The following is a 17,678-nucleotide window of genomic DNA, read 5'->3' on the forward strand; positions in this document are numbered from 1 at the left end:
CTCCAACCAGCCTTTGTGCATTTTCTTTTTCGAATTGAGTCATGCGCACATTCGGACTGGACATCACGCCACCGGGCCGAAGTACACCATTTTCGCCCGACCTCCGCCGAAGTAGATCAACAACGTCATGAAGTTCTCTGACCGAATTCTCCGCCGCTCATCGTGAGCCCACCATACACACACCTCCATTTTACACATTCGTGTCTCACACGTATTCCCAAGGGAATCATGACGTAATTTCGAGACCCTGCTAGATAGAGACGCAAAACGTGATGTATCCCATTTAAGATATGTGGACGGGAAGGTGACAAATATACTTTTGCATGCATTTCCCGACTGAATGCGGGTTGTCCGCTGCAGTTGTGTGCGTTCTCACACCGTCGCGCTTCGTTTCTGACAACTCTCTATCGCCGTCGGCTCTGGCTGTCGATTTTCCGTGTCGTCTGTTTACTATCCGTCGTCGTCGCATTCGAAATCAAATCAAAATTCGACGAGACAACGTTGGAAACGGTCGTCGGAAAGGAAAACGTGTGTGACACGCAATAATTCAGGTGATTCGTTCGTACCCGAGGCAGATCGGAATAGGAAAAATCAATTTCCCTCGATAAGCAGTGACTCGGCTGGAAATTAGGTTATAAAACAGAGAGAGGTTCCCGTGCGGGCTGTCGGTCGGTGAACGGCGTGTCGAGAACGAAACAAGGCGTTGATACTTTCAATTAAGGCGCGTGAGTCGACGTTCAGTTGTGAGTGAAACTCGGCAATTTCCTGCGACTTGTATCCGTGAAACTGTGCGTAATTCCACTGCTCCATCGAAATTAAGTGACTTAGAAGCGCCGGAACTCGTGAAAAGGCCTGGTCGCGGAAAATACAGAAATTTGCAAGTGCCGTGAACTGGAAAGAAAGTGCGTTTGTCCTCGTTTTCTCACATGCAGGCAAGTGGAGCGCTCAGTCAATAGCGTCGCAGGCCGTAAATTGGAATTGAAGGTGAGTCCACAATTACAGTTATCCGCGAGTTCCTGCCGCGGGTTTTCCGATTAAGGGATTGCCCCTCTTCGGAAGAACCGGACTGCACAGCCGACACTCGAGTGCAAATTCACCAAAGAAAGGGGCATTTTGCATGACAACATAACCTCAAAGCGCTGCCTGGGATCGTGTTGGGACTTTCTCTCTGGTGGTTTTTGCTTTTTTGCTTGCAGGCAGTTTGCTGAGGCGGCTAGCGCTCGGTTGAACTTTGAGACGAGCAGAATTCCCAGACGTCTGTGCGTAATTTTAGATTGAACCGTTTGGTCCTCATTGAAACGGCGAAGTAGAATGTTTCGACCAATTTGTTGCGTAATTGGCGAATTTGTGAATGAAGTTTACGTAAGAAATTGCGATTTGCTCAGTAGCCAGACGAAGAAGGTGATAAGCAGAGCATTCCGGTAATACTGAAAGGAAATCAAGCCTGAACTGTCCCATCATTCCTAGCCGGCAAATTGCCCCACTCCGGACCACTAAGCCAACACCGGAATTGTTTACTCTCCCTCGCATCTCAACTTCTCGTATATGATCTGATAACTCACTTGCCTCGATTTGTTATAAACCCTGATATCGATATTTGTTTACGTTCGGATTGTTCAAAGCGCCACACCTGTCTACACCGTCCAAGCGCTCAATGGTTGGTCTCAGAAGGGTTTGCGGTGTTGAGTGGCAGCTGCCGACCCTTTCCTACCGTTACTCATATGATTTGAAAGTTGGTGCGCACGTGCAACCACGTGGTACCTCTTCAAGCTACGAGCGGAGAACACTTCCTCTTAATTGACATTCCGCTGGGCCATGCACGTCTTTGCCCTGTGCAATTCCCCTCGATGTCATCCGATATAAGTTTGCATGGAGCGTTGAGACGCAGCCCGTTCCCGCGTACTCTTGCAATGTCCGCTGTGTAGTGATACAACATCGGAGCCGCAAATATTTATATTCAGGTGCACATGAACTTTAGTGTTTTTGGCATTTTCTAAGTGTTGTCACGTGAAATTGGCGTCGCCACAAAAGTGAGATTGTTTCATGTTGTTGGGGGTGAGTGCAGAGTAATAAGCATGTTTCATTGTGGTTTATTTACGCCGTAATTTCACCCGAAATGTCCTACGTAGCAGTGAAACTATCGTCCTTGATCAAGCAATCAATTTTCTTGAATAGGTCATCCGTGTTTTCCCACACTAAATCGGTAACAACGCATCGTCTCCTGACTGTAGGATTACTTATTCAACCTTCAGATGTGGAGGACTATAAACCTTAAAGTCTGTTACTCCAACAACTCCACAACTCCTTCGTTTCCTCTTTGCTCGATTAAGTTCTCAATCACGCAGTGGTTCTCGCTATTGTTTTATTTCCTGCCTTGCTCCTTGTAGCTGCAAGTGGCGTAAACAACTTTCAATCAATAAAAATTTACCTGGAATCCTGTGAGATACAGTGGTGGGTTGTAAATGTGTCTAGGCTTCCTGAGTGAATCTGTGAATTGTTTTTGAAATGGAATACATGACGCATGTTGGTTACATTCCTGAATTGAGTCTTATAGTGGTGGGGTTACATCTGCTGCATTCAGCTGAAAGAAACTAGAACAAAGTACCAATTCCGATGAATGGATAATCTCAATTCAAAACTCTTGTGTTGAAAAAAGTGCAATTCTTGTGCAATTGATTTTTTTCCATAACGATTGCCTCCTTCGAGATATTTCTGTTTTATCAGTCTTCATTTACTTTTACGATTCAATTATTGCACTAAATATGAAGCAAGAGGGAGAAACTTCAAATCTAACTGGGAATTCAAAGGGGATACATTGTCTCACCGAAACTCAAGTCTGACGAAGGAAGGGTGAAAATTAGATTTCCCTTAGTCCTGGCATTTCATCGGTTGTTCGAAATAGAGACTGGGTAAATTTTTTTTTAACATAGAATGTCCGCATTCATTCTGTGTTCTCTACGGCCGTGATAATATTATTTATTCTTTCACATCCGATAATGTCCTTCATGCCAGTTATTTTTTCTGTGCTACTGTGTGGAAGCAACATCACTCGAAGTTTCCAGACTCTCATCAACTCAGTCCTCTGTCATTACTGCGGGAGCGCTTTCTAGAAAAGTCAACACCGCTGCGTTGCTTGTAGATCCATTTTGTGATGTGTTATGTTGAATCTCTCTGATCGTTCCGGAGTTTGTGGTTGCTGATGCTTTTAGCTTCGCCTGGCTGTCTTGAAATGTCTCCCTTTATATGGACCTTGCTTTTTGGAGCGGTCTTGGAATTCAACTTCCAGTGGTCACAACATATACCCTTGGGCGAATATTTTTGGAGCTGAGCTGTATACTTGACCTGGACCGAGAACGTTGAGATGTCCTCCTGGATGAATTCTCGGAGTGAATCTGCCTTTTAGCGGTGCGTATCTTGGCTGACTTAATAATTGTCGAACTAACTACATCATCGGTATTTCCGCAACTAAAGGAGAGAAGTAGTCCGGATAGCTGAGTGGTTAGAGCGTAAGGCTGTCGTACGGAAGGTCGCGGTTTAAATCTCGCTGGTGGCAGTGGGATTTGTATCGTGATTTGACGTCGGACACCAGTCGACTTAGCTGTGAATGAGTACCTGAGTCAAATCAGGGTAATAATCTCGGTCGAGCGCAATGCTGACCACATTGCCTCCTAGTGTACCGTTACGGTCTTGAATGAAGTGCTCTAACACACCTCAAGGCCCTGATCCAACATGGATTGTTGCGCCAATGATTATTATTATAAAGGAGAGAATGTTTGCGGGTCTGAAGTTGCTTCCGCGGTGTCGGAGGAAGCGCGGCATAGACGACATAGGTGACGTTTGCAGTGGCTAACCATTTATTGTCGCCATAAACGGTTGAAAATGGTAGGCGTCATACTCATAGACTACGCATTAGCGGCTCTGGAATTGCGTTACCGCCGAGACACTACAGGCGGCGGAGGAACGGGAAGGTTTCTCGTCATCCATGGAAGTGCTCTCCATAAGCTGTCTTGTTTTCTCCTCCTGCCTGGCACTCAACCTCTTTATCGATTGTTCGCGTATGCGGCTGTATGAGTTATCTGTCACAGATTACAAAACTATGTCACGATCTTCGGTGATATACTGCGGTGGTAGCACTACTATGAAATGAAAATATTGCTGTTGTGGTGGTTATGTTACACCTTACAAAGTTTGCTTCCACTATTTTGAATCAAATTTCGGACACCTGGGGATTGAAGTCCGGACATTTTGGAACCCAGTTTAACGAGTGTCGCGGCATTCTCGTTGTTACTACTTTTCTGTTTGCTTTGAAACCAGGCAAATCTCCTTTTTAACTCGGGATCACCATGTTGGGCATTACCAGGCGAGGTCGGTAGCAGAAGTTGGATGAAAGCCGTGTTTATATATTTAATTTATTTATTTGATTGGAACAACAGTCCTGCTTCACATCGTGGTATTCACAATATGAAAACTGTGACTAGACCGTCTCTTCTACCGAGTGATTGCTCTACTTAACCATCTAGCAATTAACTAGGGTGGGTAGAAAGGTATGGTGGAAAAGAAAGGTAACTAATTTTCTAATCCTTCTACATACCCTCCTGCCAAGGAAATGCATTTCTCCAAACGAATTAGGAGTTTTTAAATCTCGTCGTTATAAAATTTCTTTGAATATTCTAGTAGCTACTGGCACACGAACGCCTCCACTGCCCGTCGTCGTCAAATCACTTTTCTCCAAGCGTATCTTTTAGTGGTACAAAAAGATGAAAACCACAGGAAGATGAAGTCCAGACTGTAGAGAAGATGTTCTAAGGTTTACCAGCAAAAGGATTCCAATTTTTGTTTCGTTGCGTTGGCATAAAGAAGAATCATTCTTCTGCCGAATTTCGTTTTACTTTTTCGCCGAAATGACACTTTCGCGACATCCAGCATTTTGCATTAAGAATACGTCGATCCTAGAGGAATTCGAAATGAACAACAGCTTTCCGATAAAAAAAACAGTTGCCATCACCTTACCGCATGGCAACCTCGCTTTGGTCTTGACTGGCGCCGTCTCGCCGCTCTGTCTCCACTCCATACTGGCCTGTTTCGGTTCCAGGTCATGTGTTACAATTTTTCGGGCACTTCTACAGTTTATGTTGACCTGCTCAACGATTTCGAATTCGCCGACTTTGCTCTATGAGTCTGCGGACCGCCTAGATATTTTACGCAGGACCACTTGTCTTTTGCGGCGATCAGATTCTCGGCTTCCTCACGTCTTCTAGAGAATTTCTTATGCCACGCAAATACTCGGGCCCTTGAAAGGGTATTTTTTCCGAAATATTCCGAACTAATCGCTCCGGATTCACCCCCGATGTGGGCAAAAACTTACTAATAGTTCTTTGCTTCACAAACACATGCACTTTCTTGCTCATAGCTTCCTTCCATACTGTGGGGTTCAAGAGAACTATGGTTGTTCCCCCCTTCTCGATGAAATTATCGGCTACCTGTTCATCAATCCTTTCAGGTAGACTCTTCGGAATATTAAAAACAACGTTTATATTTGATACACCTTCGTAATAGGTCTTGGGGCTCTTGCTTCGGGACAGATACATGTGGACAAGTTGATTAGAAAGCGAAAATGGCGGTTGACAGGGTAGATATTGATGAACGGCCACAATTTCGCTGTAGGCTTTATTCCAAGTAGAAGGCTCCTTCAATTAGAAGAAAAACAAAATATAGCTTTATGCAGTTGTGCAGGCATTTCTCAAACTTGTTTAAGCTGCCTAAAACTTTTCGAAAGGTTCGTTCGTCGTGAACTGTTGCCCGCTGACTCACTTTTTACTTCGGAAATAAAAAAGGCACTGGAAGCCAAACCTGATGGATGCCGTATTTTAGTTCTCATGCATGGATGTCTTGGTGAAAGAGTATCTTTTTCAAATGACGCGTTTATTCTTGATTGCTTCGCTCAATGGCATATAATATTGTCCTGTTGTTTTATTACCTTTTCCAAGTATCTGTGGCCTTAACTATTTACTTCGAGCACTTTGTTTCGTTGATTAACTAAGTGGGTCATCCCGTGTAAAGGCGGTTTTTTTCGCTTTTTTTTAGATTTTTTTTTTTTTTGTGAAGAAGCGAATGCGAATTTTTCACCATATATTTATCAATGTTTCGAGCATGTATAGTAAATTTTCCAGCCCGAAAACATCGTTCATTATTGAAATACAGAGCAACTTATACACCCATCTCTAAAAAAGGCATTTTTCTGCTTCTGAATAAGTCATGAAAATTTCAAAGAATTTCGTTGGATAGATTTTGGGCTATGGTGACAGCAGATCTTCAATTACAGTTTCGAGAAAAACGCTTTTAAAAAGTAGAATGCGATTTTTAACCATAAAACCTTAACTGACGATTAATCTGCTAGACCTAGTCCATAAACCTTAGGTTTCTTGAAGAAACACATGCAAAGCCTTGGCTTCAATTCTTATGATTTTAGCGAAATCATTCGAAAGTCATTCGGACCGATAAATACACGCTTTATTACCGCGATCGACGTAAACCTGGCATACGAAATTTTACCTGTTTAACACTCTACTTTCCGAACGACTCCGAATATCAACAAATCACTTTGCCCATGTATTCTACACTATATCTAGATACAATTGATGCCAAAAAAAAAAATAGATTCCTCGGATTTGACACACAGGATGACCCCCTTAAAACCGTATAGTAGATTTAGTTAACCATCTCGGGAATAGTCACTTTCACGAGGCATCTTGAACGATGTTCATCTTTTATGGATGTAAGGCCAGGCTTAAATTCATTTACCCAATTGTAAACAGTTGCAAACTCAGAGTCAGATTTTCCATAAAATTCGTTTAACTTCAACCCTTTTCGGTGTTAAACTTCCTAAATCCCTGGTCGGCTTTTTTCTAGTTTTAGAAGGACGAACAATTTTCTTCCTTCCCCACGACATACTACACGACACTTACCGAAAAACCCTTTCTGATACGATGACTGCTATATGGCAGAAGTGATGAAGTTGGGAAAATGGCTCCACCATTGTTATGTTGCTTCCACTTCGTGAGTTGAGTTGACGCGAAAGTCCTACGGCTTCAAAAATATCATGCCGGTATTCTTCTTCATTATGATCCTCTGATCTTCTGATTGAAAGTTTTGGAGTTTGAGTCGATTTTTTCTCGAATTCTGGAAGCGTTGATAATGCGCTTCATTCCTAGCCCCGGACGTTCATATCGTGGTCCTAATTTCTTGAATCGTCAGATTGCATCCTAGAATATCATTTTAGAGAATATTTGTAGCAAAAGAATAGTTTCACTTCGACATTATTAAATTTACGAAATAACTGCAAAAGTACAGAAGAGAGCATTCTTGTACAAAAAATAAGGAGAATCTATTAAAAGATTTGTGATGGATACACGGAATACACCTTCAATTTTTGATTTTGAATCGGCCCCTTTTGTGAAATTTTTCAACTGTTGCCCAGGGATTACAGGCACGATTTGCATTGTCTGTGTATATTTCAACAAGAATTTTGAATGGATCTCAATGTTCTACGGGGAGTCGGCCAATTAGACCTTGCTGCGGAACCCTTTGTTTTTCCTTAGAAATAATTTTCTCTCAATTTAATAAGATATGCCAGGGCTTCTATTATCCTATATGCTTGTTATTTATCTCCGTTTGGTCGAATTGAATATTTGGGAAGTATATATTTTTGCATCGTTTCCACCAGATAGAAAATGGGATCACTGTTTACAGTTCTGTCTAGGTAGCTGGTTATCGGTCTGTCAGCCTTCTTGAATATAGGTGTCTGATTGACAGGAGAGGGTATGCAATGCATCCCACATATGGGCTGTTAGGAGATAGAGTCAATATATTATCTGCTTATGGTATAACTAATAGGAGAGATTTACATCTGAGAAACTTGCTTCCTAGTTCTCAATGAGAATGCCCATGCACATGATTCGAAAGCGCTCTCAGTATACACTCAACCACTGTGTACATTGCCAATTTGCGTATTAACCTAATAAAAAAGTTGTCTAAACATAATAAATCGCAAACTAACTGTAATCAGAAATATGCTCATATTAGTACCATTCATGGATTACTTGACTATGCAAGAGAGCACCCATTCTACTCGTCAGTATGTCAAACGCAGACCATGTGGTTGTGGATATGTAGCAAATATTTAAAACTCAACGAAAAACCGATCATATTGCAAGTTCATGTCTACTCGCTCCTCTTCTACTGTTTTCTACTGGCATTGGCCACGGCTACGGTTTTCTGTTTGTTGTTTAGATGTCCATTCTCCAGCCAGTCAGCAAATTGTAATGAAATCGGAGAAAGAAGGTGAAGGAATTTGCCGGCATATGGACTGTCGACCGGTTACGCGCTCGTTCAATGACGAACTATTGTAGTGTTACGAACCAAATACAAACATTCTCAATATGCGAAAAAGTTGATAAGGAATGTGGTTATTCACCTCATCTCTTGGTGTTACGCCTCCTCAAGCGACATTCATACTTGCTATGACTCTGTGTCGATCTTAGATTTTAGATGTTTTCTTTTTGCTTTGTCTAAGATGGTAAACATGCACTTGATTGTGGTGATATAACGGGCTATCGATCTACTTTTCTTCAGTTTCATATTAGTTGCTGAATCAATTATTGAGTGAGTTCTTGAAAAAGTCTGATCTGAAATGGTTAATTGTTGCTTATGTAGTACAATGCTTGATATATAGTTCCCTTGTCTTGAGAAGAAGTGAACCGGTTGCAGAGAGGTTTATTTAGCAAACATGTCTTCAACAAAATCACATGGAAAATTTCAGGAAATGAGGGAGGATACTAGGATAGCCAGTTAATTGAAATATATTCTGCTTTGTTACCAGTGACCCTAAATGATTAACTTGCTTCAGTACATCTTAGACGATCCATTTTAATGTTATATTCAGTATACGTTTATGATCATTGACTCTATAATGATGAATGAAACATCATCGAATTCAAGTGCTCCTTTTAGCTCTCTTATCTTGCCAATCCTCGCTACTTAATAGAAATTCAATTGGCATTATCAAAAGTACAATTTCAGGAATCCATTAACCTCCGCTCATTGCCAAAACCTACTCTTTGCATGACATATTCGAAGATATCCTTCCCACGACATGACCAAGGATGTTATATGAAAACACATCTTGGCATTCAAATCTCTCATAACGATAGTATTATCATTTCTAGGAAGCCCTTTCCCAATCAAATTCCATTGTACTTAGGAAATCTCTTTTTTTGCCTAGAAGTACTATACTATACCAGCTTTCGGGAAAGCTAAAGAAACTGGAGACAGAAAACTCATATATTTGTAAGAAATAGTCCCGTGTTAGTATCTCTGCCAAGTTATTAGAACGGAACAGAATGTCAAATTCTTTAGAAATTTGTCATTTCAATTTTGGAGTCACAACATAATAGGGTGTTTCCTTCTCAAGGACAAGCCATTTCGCTAGGTTTTCATGTATTATACAGTCAAATATATATTCAATCTCAGTCGTATTTAATTCTTCTGAGCATATTAGCAATGCAGAGCTGGGTGATGTCCTGTGTTTTTCTGCACCTAAATGCCGAATCATTTAATTATGTGGAATGCTTTGCACCGTTCGAATCAATAATGGTTCAATGCTATTCCTTCAACAAAGTTATCATGTTTCTGTAGCATTTTTCAGGAAATACAACCTTGCAGTCACCGCCTGTATTTATGGAAAATTGATAAAAATGTTTCCATTAAATAAACTATTTGAAACAGTCACGGTTATGATGTGCTAGATTCTCCTCAACTATGGATAGGATTCCCGATTAACAAATAGTATAATTTCACTCATACAATGGGAGAATCCGTCGCGAATTCCCCGCAACATCGTGCACGTGTGCAGAATGATGTTCTTCTGCATGGTTTGAACCAGACATCAAGGGAAGCCGTGAGGGATTTAGGTACAATACCTGTAGCTGACAATATTATGGGAACTACAACCACCTGCTCGAAACGCCAAGCTAGTGGCTCATAGTTCACCTTCTTCTCCACATAATTCCGTTCGATGTTACTATTATGAAGGATAGCGACATCAACAATATACGCGGAGCGACCCGTCTTGTCAACTAACATTACTTCAGGCTATATATTTATTGTGTCCGGATGGCACAAGGCTGTCGTGCGGAAGGTCGCGGTTCAAATCTCACTGGTGGCAGTGGAATTCGTATCGTGATTTGATCGGATACCAGTCGTCAGCGTCACTCAGCTGTGAATGAGTACCTGAGTCAAATCAGGGTAATAGTCTCGGGCGAGCGCAATGCCGACCACATTGCCTCCTACAGTGTACTGTAGTGTACCGTTACGGTCTTGAATGAAGCAGTCTAATACGCTTCAAGGCCCTGATCCAATATGAATTGTTGCGCCAACGATTATTATTATTATTAGATATTTATTATTACTATATTATTAGTATCGATTCGATGCCTGTCTATCACAGCCGATTTACTCGAAAACGGCTAAATCAATTCTCACGAAATTTGATGAGAAGACGCGGTCTATGAATCCCTTTACATATAGTGGCGCCATTTTGTGTTGAGTTTATATATATATGTGAAAGAGGGGTGCAAATCTTTTTTCACCGAAATTGGTCGTGCTCAGTTAGTACTTTTTGAAACTGATGATATTTTTGATACTGGGTGAAACATAGGGGAGTGAAGGCTCAAAATGTGTGCCCAAAAAATTTAACTGGTCTCGTTCTCAGAGCCTATCCAGCTGAAAAATCTGAAAAAACACAATGATGCATCCATACGGCTCAAAATACATCCCATTCTGATATATTAATATTAAATAAAGTTAATAATAGTATATTATCATATTTTAGAAAACCCGAAAATCCTCGTTAAGTTCATCCTGGTACAGTTATAAGTAATAATATAATGTATAATTTTGGAAAGTTTGACAAAAATCCAACCATTATTAACAAAAGTTATATAGGGTAAAAATTGGGTATTTCACGTCAATTCATTATTTTCATGATATTTTCATTTAGCAGGAGGGTTCAAAAAACAAGCTGGCAATGTGTAGGTTTACTTAAAGAGCCTATACTGCAGAACAATTGGCACCTACTTGGGAGATGCAAACTTCAGGGTATCTTTGGTCGAGGCGTCTTAGATACTTTCGCTGCTTATTTTTGGTATCCGAGACTTCGTGTTTGTCGAGGTGGTAAGTGGATGCGCTAAGGCTCATGTGTCGGCGCAGACTTTTCAAGCAAAACTACTTTTTGAAAGGCGATAGCACGATATCGATAAGTCTGCTATCAACACACCCAACCTCTTTTTCGATTTGAGATTAAAATTCCGCGACGTCCTTCGTGACCCGAAATGAAAAGTTTACCGCTCTGTTGATTTTTCATTCAATGAAACACTACGTGCACCTTTTGATATTATAGGATTTTGACCCATTATAACAAACGCTTGACTCAATATAATGGGAACCAGCCAGTATTTGCCGGCAAGCGTCTAGTACGTTCTGGCTACTGGAATAAAAAAAGTTAAGTCGGTTGTCTCCTTTGAGTCCTTACAGTTTTTTTTCGATATTGTTTGCATCATATAGCAAAAGCTGCTTTTCGAAAGTCATGATGAATAAAGCAGGGTAAAGAGAACTCGTATAAAATTGAAGTTATATTAAGAAGCAGTCCAGTTGATGTAAATTTCACACATTCAGGAAACGTCTCCTTTAAATCCTTTTACAATGATCCAGCCTCACCTCAACATCTTATACCTGGCATTCTCCCCACCTAGAGATTATCGAATAGACCAATATGACGGAAAAGTTCTAAATGGTTACATAGGATTATGTAGATTATGCCAGACTGAGCAGACATATCGAGAGAATGGACCCTCACCTAAAATCTGAGAGTTTTTTAGGGACTGGGGAATCTTAAGGGGGTCATCCCGTGTGAAGGCCGTTTTTTTTTGACTTTTTTTGAAAAATTGTTTTGAAGGACTGGATAAAGATAGAAACATGATTTTTTCACCATATGTTTATTTATATCTCTAGTATATGTGATAAATTTTTCAGCTTGATACTGTAGCTAGTTTTTGGAATACGTGTCAATTTATGTACCCACCTCCAAAAAAAGGTGTTTTTCTGCTGCCAAGCTGGAGGGCGCTGTGTTCATCTGCGGAAAAAAAACTAAACGGAATTTTAATGTGGACAATATTCCACGGTCCGCAAACTAGGATAATTAGAAAATATTAAAAGGTAAATTTTTGGTGGGCTTTTAAAGTTGATTTTTTGAATTTTGGTGTTTTTTTACGGCTTTTTTTATGAATAAAAAAAAAACTACCCGTCCGATTGCAATTATCCTAGTTTGCGGACCGTAGAAATATGTATTAAAGAAGTCGTGAAAATTTCAAAGAATTTGGTTGGATAGATTTTGAGCTATGGTGGCAGCCGATTTTCAAGATGCAGTTTCGAGAAAAACGCATTTGAAAATTTAAATGTGATTATCAACAGTAAAATTTTAACTCACTATTAATCTGCTATACCTGGTCCATAGAGAGCACCCTCCGTTTCTTCAAAAAAGTCTTATAAGGCCGATTGTTGCTCTCTGGTTTCAATTCTGGCTCTTTTAGAGAGGTCAGTCGATCGTTGTTCGGACCGCCAAATTCGCGCTTCATTACAGTGGTCGACAAAAACCTGACATATGTGTCCAACTTGATATCCCATTGTCACTAGGATTTTGAGAATGCCATTGAATCCTTCACTGAAAATAATTACAGCCAGAAAAGTGGCCATTTCTACGACCTTGGCCTCAGAATGAAGGTGTTTAGGAGCGAAAGTCCAGATTAATGCATTTAACGACTCATTGTTATTCTGGGTCTCTGCTCCTAAACATCTGTTCAACAGATCATCTCGTGACAAATCTTCGTAGATTGATTTGATGACTGTTTGAACTTCTTCAGTCAAAGATGCCTTATCCAGTTCTCCTTTAGCTTCCGCTTTGCGCCATTTGCACCAACTGTCCTCGCTTGCTGGACAATTTTGATGCTAAGGATTTTCATCTGTAGAACATTTATGAAAGAAAGCTGCCCCAATTTCTTCCTTTATTCCTTCTATCGAATTTGCGTGTCAACGAATAGCTAGCCCAAAAAATGTAGTGAGGTCGTTAATAACCTTATCAGTAAGTTTTCCAGCCCCTTTTTTACCAATGGCTTTGTGATTCTTCTTTGCATTTCTAAGCTGCGTTCCCATTCTCTTCTCGACGTGTCTTACGCATTCTTTTTAAATACTACTACGTATATTTTATTATTTGCAGAAATGTGCAGAATTACCGGAGAAAACTCCAGCAAAATCCAATATACAATATACAAAACTTGTCGCAATTGGAACATCCATGTTCATGCTTGCTAAAAGTTTCTTTGCTGATGTTGATGCGAAGTCCTTTTTCTTCTCTGATAAGTGTCGATTCCCATGAAATACTCGTTTTTTAGTGCGAGCATGACGTTGAACGTTAAAGCGATCTCCCTTCGTACGATCCATTTAAAAAAATCACTGAACACACAAACAGCACAATACTTACAACAAAATATAACTCAGTATAGCTTAAAAGCTTTTCGGTGCTCACTCTAGACTGGATTATCCTTTTTATTCCAAACAGCAAATAATTTTAGACAATTGATTGGTTTTCCATCTTTTTATATTTATACCTGTGTTCAAATTTATAAGGTTCAGGTAAAAAACTAACAGGTAAAAAAAGATTCCATACTCTTTCTCATCGAGTGCTCTAGCCGCGGCTGCAAACTCCTTACCTGTTTAACACTGTAATTTCTGAAGGACTCGGAATATAGGAAAATCCCTTTGCCCACATATTCTCCACTCTATATAGATACAATTCATGCAAAAAAAAAAAATCGATTTCTCCAACCCGACACACGGGATGACCCCCTTAAGTCCGCATCCACTCGATGCCGGACCGGACCAAATGGAGAGTAACTTCCTCCCACTCTTGATGGTCTGCGGACTTCTCTACTCGAGTTTCCAAAATTAAAAGAGGGACGAAGACGGTTAGGGTTTCTTTCCAGCAGAGTGACACCTCTGCCCTGGGAAAAGCGTGGTCGAAGTAATCGAATTTTTTCATTGAGCTTGACACCCCGATTCCTTGGAATTTTGTATTGCAACATTTTCAAAACTTTAAAGGTTTCTCTTCGAGGCCAGCATTCTCCAAAAGTAAATTAAACATTTATTTGAATAAAGCAAAAATCTAATATTATCTACTTGACTACGTTTTTCTCTGGACGATTGATATATAATCTGGATTTACCAAAAATTTTTAGACAACGACGCAATTTAAGTATAATCACGTAAACAATATATGGCTCGCCAGGTAGTTGACATAAGCTTTAAATTTCAAATGCTAAAATAAGATATGAGCATAATGCACAATATCAGAAGTGCTTTTGATAACCTTAGTTTAAGATTAGATTGAATAAAGGCTTGTATTCTTCAAATTGTCTTTAAATCGTCAATGCGGTTTATGACAGTGGAACGCACTTATAAATCTAGATTGGGGATATGGTTATCAATAAAATATCAAACTGAAAAGGTTTGATCGATGCATGTCTGGTGGCGTCATTGTACATGCACCTTCCATGAGCTGCTCAAAATGATTGGAAAAATAGAATAGATGTTTTACTAAAAGTTTTGATAATCTATTGCGGTAATTCCCTGTATCTGACTCCTAAAATGTGCTTTTCGTTTCATTCACGAACCTCGCGAAGTGTTCCGTTTGAGGTTTGCGTCTAATTGCGATTTTTATTCGTCATGTCAGTTTTCGATCGCATTTGCGTTGTTACTTCAAAACATTGAGACAAAATGTCAAATCAGCTGAGAAACAAAGAGAACTTGCTATTAAATCACATTACATACAGTTACATATAGCATTTCCTAAATAATTACCTCCTCAAAATTCCGTTTTGGCAATTAAACCCTCACAAGCAAAGGGAACGACATTCCCAAATGGGACTCAGCTATAGCTTCGTCCAGGTCGTCCCGGGAATAGTACACTTCTGCTGAACTGTATTACGCCACGTTTTCTACGGTGACCCATTCGTTGACTATTCTAGGAAAGTACAGCCTCAGTTAGTAATGGAATTGTCGCCTTATCGGTCTACGAGCATCTGGGTCGTACCCTGACGTAGCCCTTCGACGGAAATTCTGTCGGTGACATGATCGAGGTGTTGACAAAGACTTGGAGTTTTGGAGTGACATGGGATGCTTCCAAATAGTATCGTTCGCCAGATTAAAAGATATTTGCTTATCGTCCATAATTCTCTTTAAATTTTCCAATGTTTCTGGGGCTTCATTTTCGGTTTGAAATTTATTTCCTCCAACGATTCCGTTTTTATATTATCAGGGGTATCCGAAGTTATTACTTCATAGTTCTCTTCAACTTCTAAGATGGAATTGGTGGCAATGTCCATCAAATGAAGTCATGTTCGTTTTATTACAATTCTAGGCTGATTGTGTAAACTTCCTGGATTTCTTATTGCATATGGCAGGAACTCAATAGAATGCGCTGTTATAATAATAAAAAGGAAGCATTTGATGACCCATTTTGATTTTTTTTTTGTTTTTGGCAGTTTAGACAATTAAGCCATGTTTTCGAGGTCATGCTCACACTTCCCTTTTTTCCTTACCTACCCAAAATGACTGTTGTATTGTGAGAAGCTTTGATTCGTTTTTCAATTCATTTAGCAGTTTCTGAGGGTAGTCTGCACAACATTACTATTCTACTAACTATTATTTGGTACCAAATTTCAAGTGTATACCAATGCGTAATGAACGTGAAATGTTATGAGTTGGTTATAAGACTGGCCTTTTGTATCCTACATTGTGTTGTCCGGACTTCGTAATACATAATTTGGAAAAGAAAGACAGTCTTCCCTATGTAGGTATGTTCTGAAACGATAGTTCAAAGAGTTTTGTTGAAGTGCTCATTATTGTTTTGGACACTTTTTCCTAAACAATATGAAAGCAACTCTTGATCTGTTAACTTTTCTTTGACTGGTCTGGTATACTCTTCAATCTCAAAAATCAGCGTCGGTTTGTGTTTATAGCATTATTTATCCACTGGTGCCTTCAAGTATTTGTAACCAGTCTGGATTGCAATATTGACGTTGCCGCACCAAGTCGCGCTTACGACTGCTGCGTATATTTTGTTTTACCACACTATATTTTTGGGATGGACAGTCCCTATAAACTATCTGCTGAAATTATGGACAATTAAACAATCTGCACTGTCTTGATTAATGCCGCTGCAAATTACGTAGTTAATAGAAAAATCGGTCTAAATTAGCATTGGTTGAAGTAGTTTTTTAGATTACATCTCACAGCACAACATGGAGAAGTTGGCGGTGAAGCACTCTTGTTGAAAGACCATGCTGATGACGAGTTCAAGGTGGGAGTAATAAGTAAACTTTAAATGCAAACCGACCCTTCAGAGGTTACAAACATTCGAATAAATTACTTATAATAGCACCTACCATGGCGATAATAAATTACTCCCAATATAAGTAGCATTCCTCGTACAGGAAGGACTTTAATAACCGTTCGGTCTATATTCTAAGAAATTTAGCAGTAAGTACCTTTTTAAATGATAATGCTTCATCTTTCACTAGATTATGAACCCTCTGCCAAATGGCTCGTCGTTCGTCTTCACTGTTTCGCCCAAAATTAAGGAATTCTGCCTCAATATCAGCATCAAGCTGAAGCTATTCTCTACCAATGTTCTCTTTGCGCTGCTATATGGGAGCAGCACATGAAAATTATCGTCGCTGTCAATCGTCAGCTCTAAATTTTCATCAATTCATGTCTGCGTCGTATCCCTGAGGAACTCTTTTCTGGGAATTCGCGCTCAGTGAACAACCTTGGCTTTAGAGATAGTATCAAATGTGAGATCCAATCTGACTGGAGTTTCCCTTGAAAGATCGCGGAATTCAGGCGAACGGAATGTTGAATTCTACGCTTACATCTAGGCGCTTATTTTTTAAACTGTTCTAAACTTTTAGCTGAAGCTCAATTCATTCGATCCAGCAGCTAGTGTGTCCAGTACTGAACGTATCTGACACAAAAGAATTGTACCATACGTTCACTATAAGAGTATTCTTAGGATCCGGCACCAGGCGTTCCATGTCCAGTATGTTACAAACGAAATTATTCATACGATCCAGACCCTAACGTGTCAAACACAAAAGAATTGTTTCAAACCTTTATTATGAGAGTATTCATACGATCCAGCAGCATGCGTTTCAGATTCGCATAGACACAGTACAGCATAGGTCAGAATTCTTGCAAAGAATATTTTCCCCCTGCTGAAAGGTCCCTATAGGGAAAATGAAAAGCTATTCCATTGGAAGCGAAGACATGCCCGTGAATTTTTTTAGGAATTATCGGAGGTCAATTTTTATCCTCAAGAATTCTTAATTTTCAAAAATATGAAGTGTTTTCATGTCTTCTGTTTAATCTGTAATTTCGCAAAGATAGTAGTGTTGTGTGAAATGCGTTCCTTTTTCCGCTGTGAATTTATAATCCGCTTGAATAAATGAACGAATGATTACAATGTTATGTAGAATGTGGTTGCATTTCTCGATAAAAATCAAATAATTCTA

At 39.8% G+C, this 17,678-nt stretch overlaps 1 protein-coding gene across 3 annotated transcripts in view; it reads left to right on the forward strand.

Moving 5' to 3' along the window:
- The first annotated feature begins 396 nt into the window (after positions 1 to 396).
- LOC119653539 (long-chain-fatty-acid--CoA ligase 4) overlaps positions 397 to 17,678 on the forward strand; it is an 87,178-nt gene continuing 69,896 nt past the window's right edge. Inside the window, exon 1 of one of the 3 annotated variants that reach the window (XM_038058219.1) lies at positions 397 to 984. The gene's annotated coding sequence lies outside the window, so the exon portion shown is untranslated. Of the gene's footprint in view, positions 985 to 2,034; positions 2,056 to 17,678 lie in introns of those variants that run through there. The other 2 variants (XM_038058217.1, XM_038058216.1) reach the window with 2 other exon arrangements.

Source organism: Hermetia illucens, chromosome 4 (assembly GCF_905115235.1).
Source record: "Hermetia illucens chromosome 4, iHerIll2.2.curated.20191125, whole genome shotgun sequence".
NCBI lineage: Eukaryota > Metazoa > Arthropoda > Insecta > Diptera > Stratiomyidae > Hermetia > Hermetia illucens.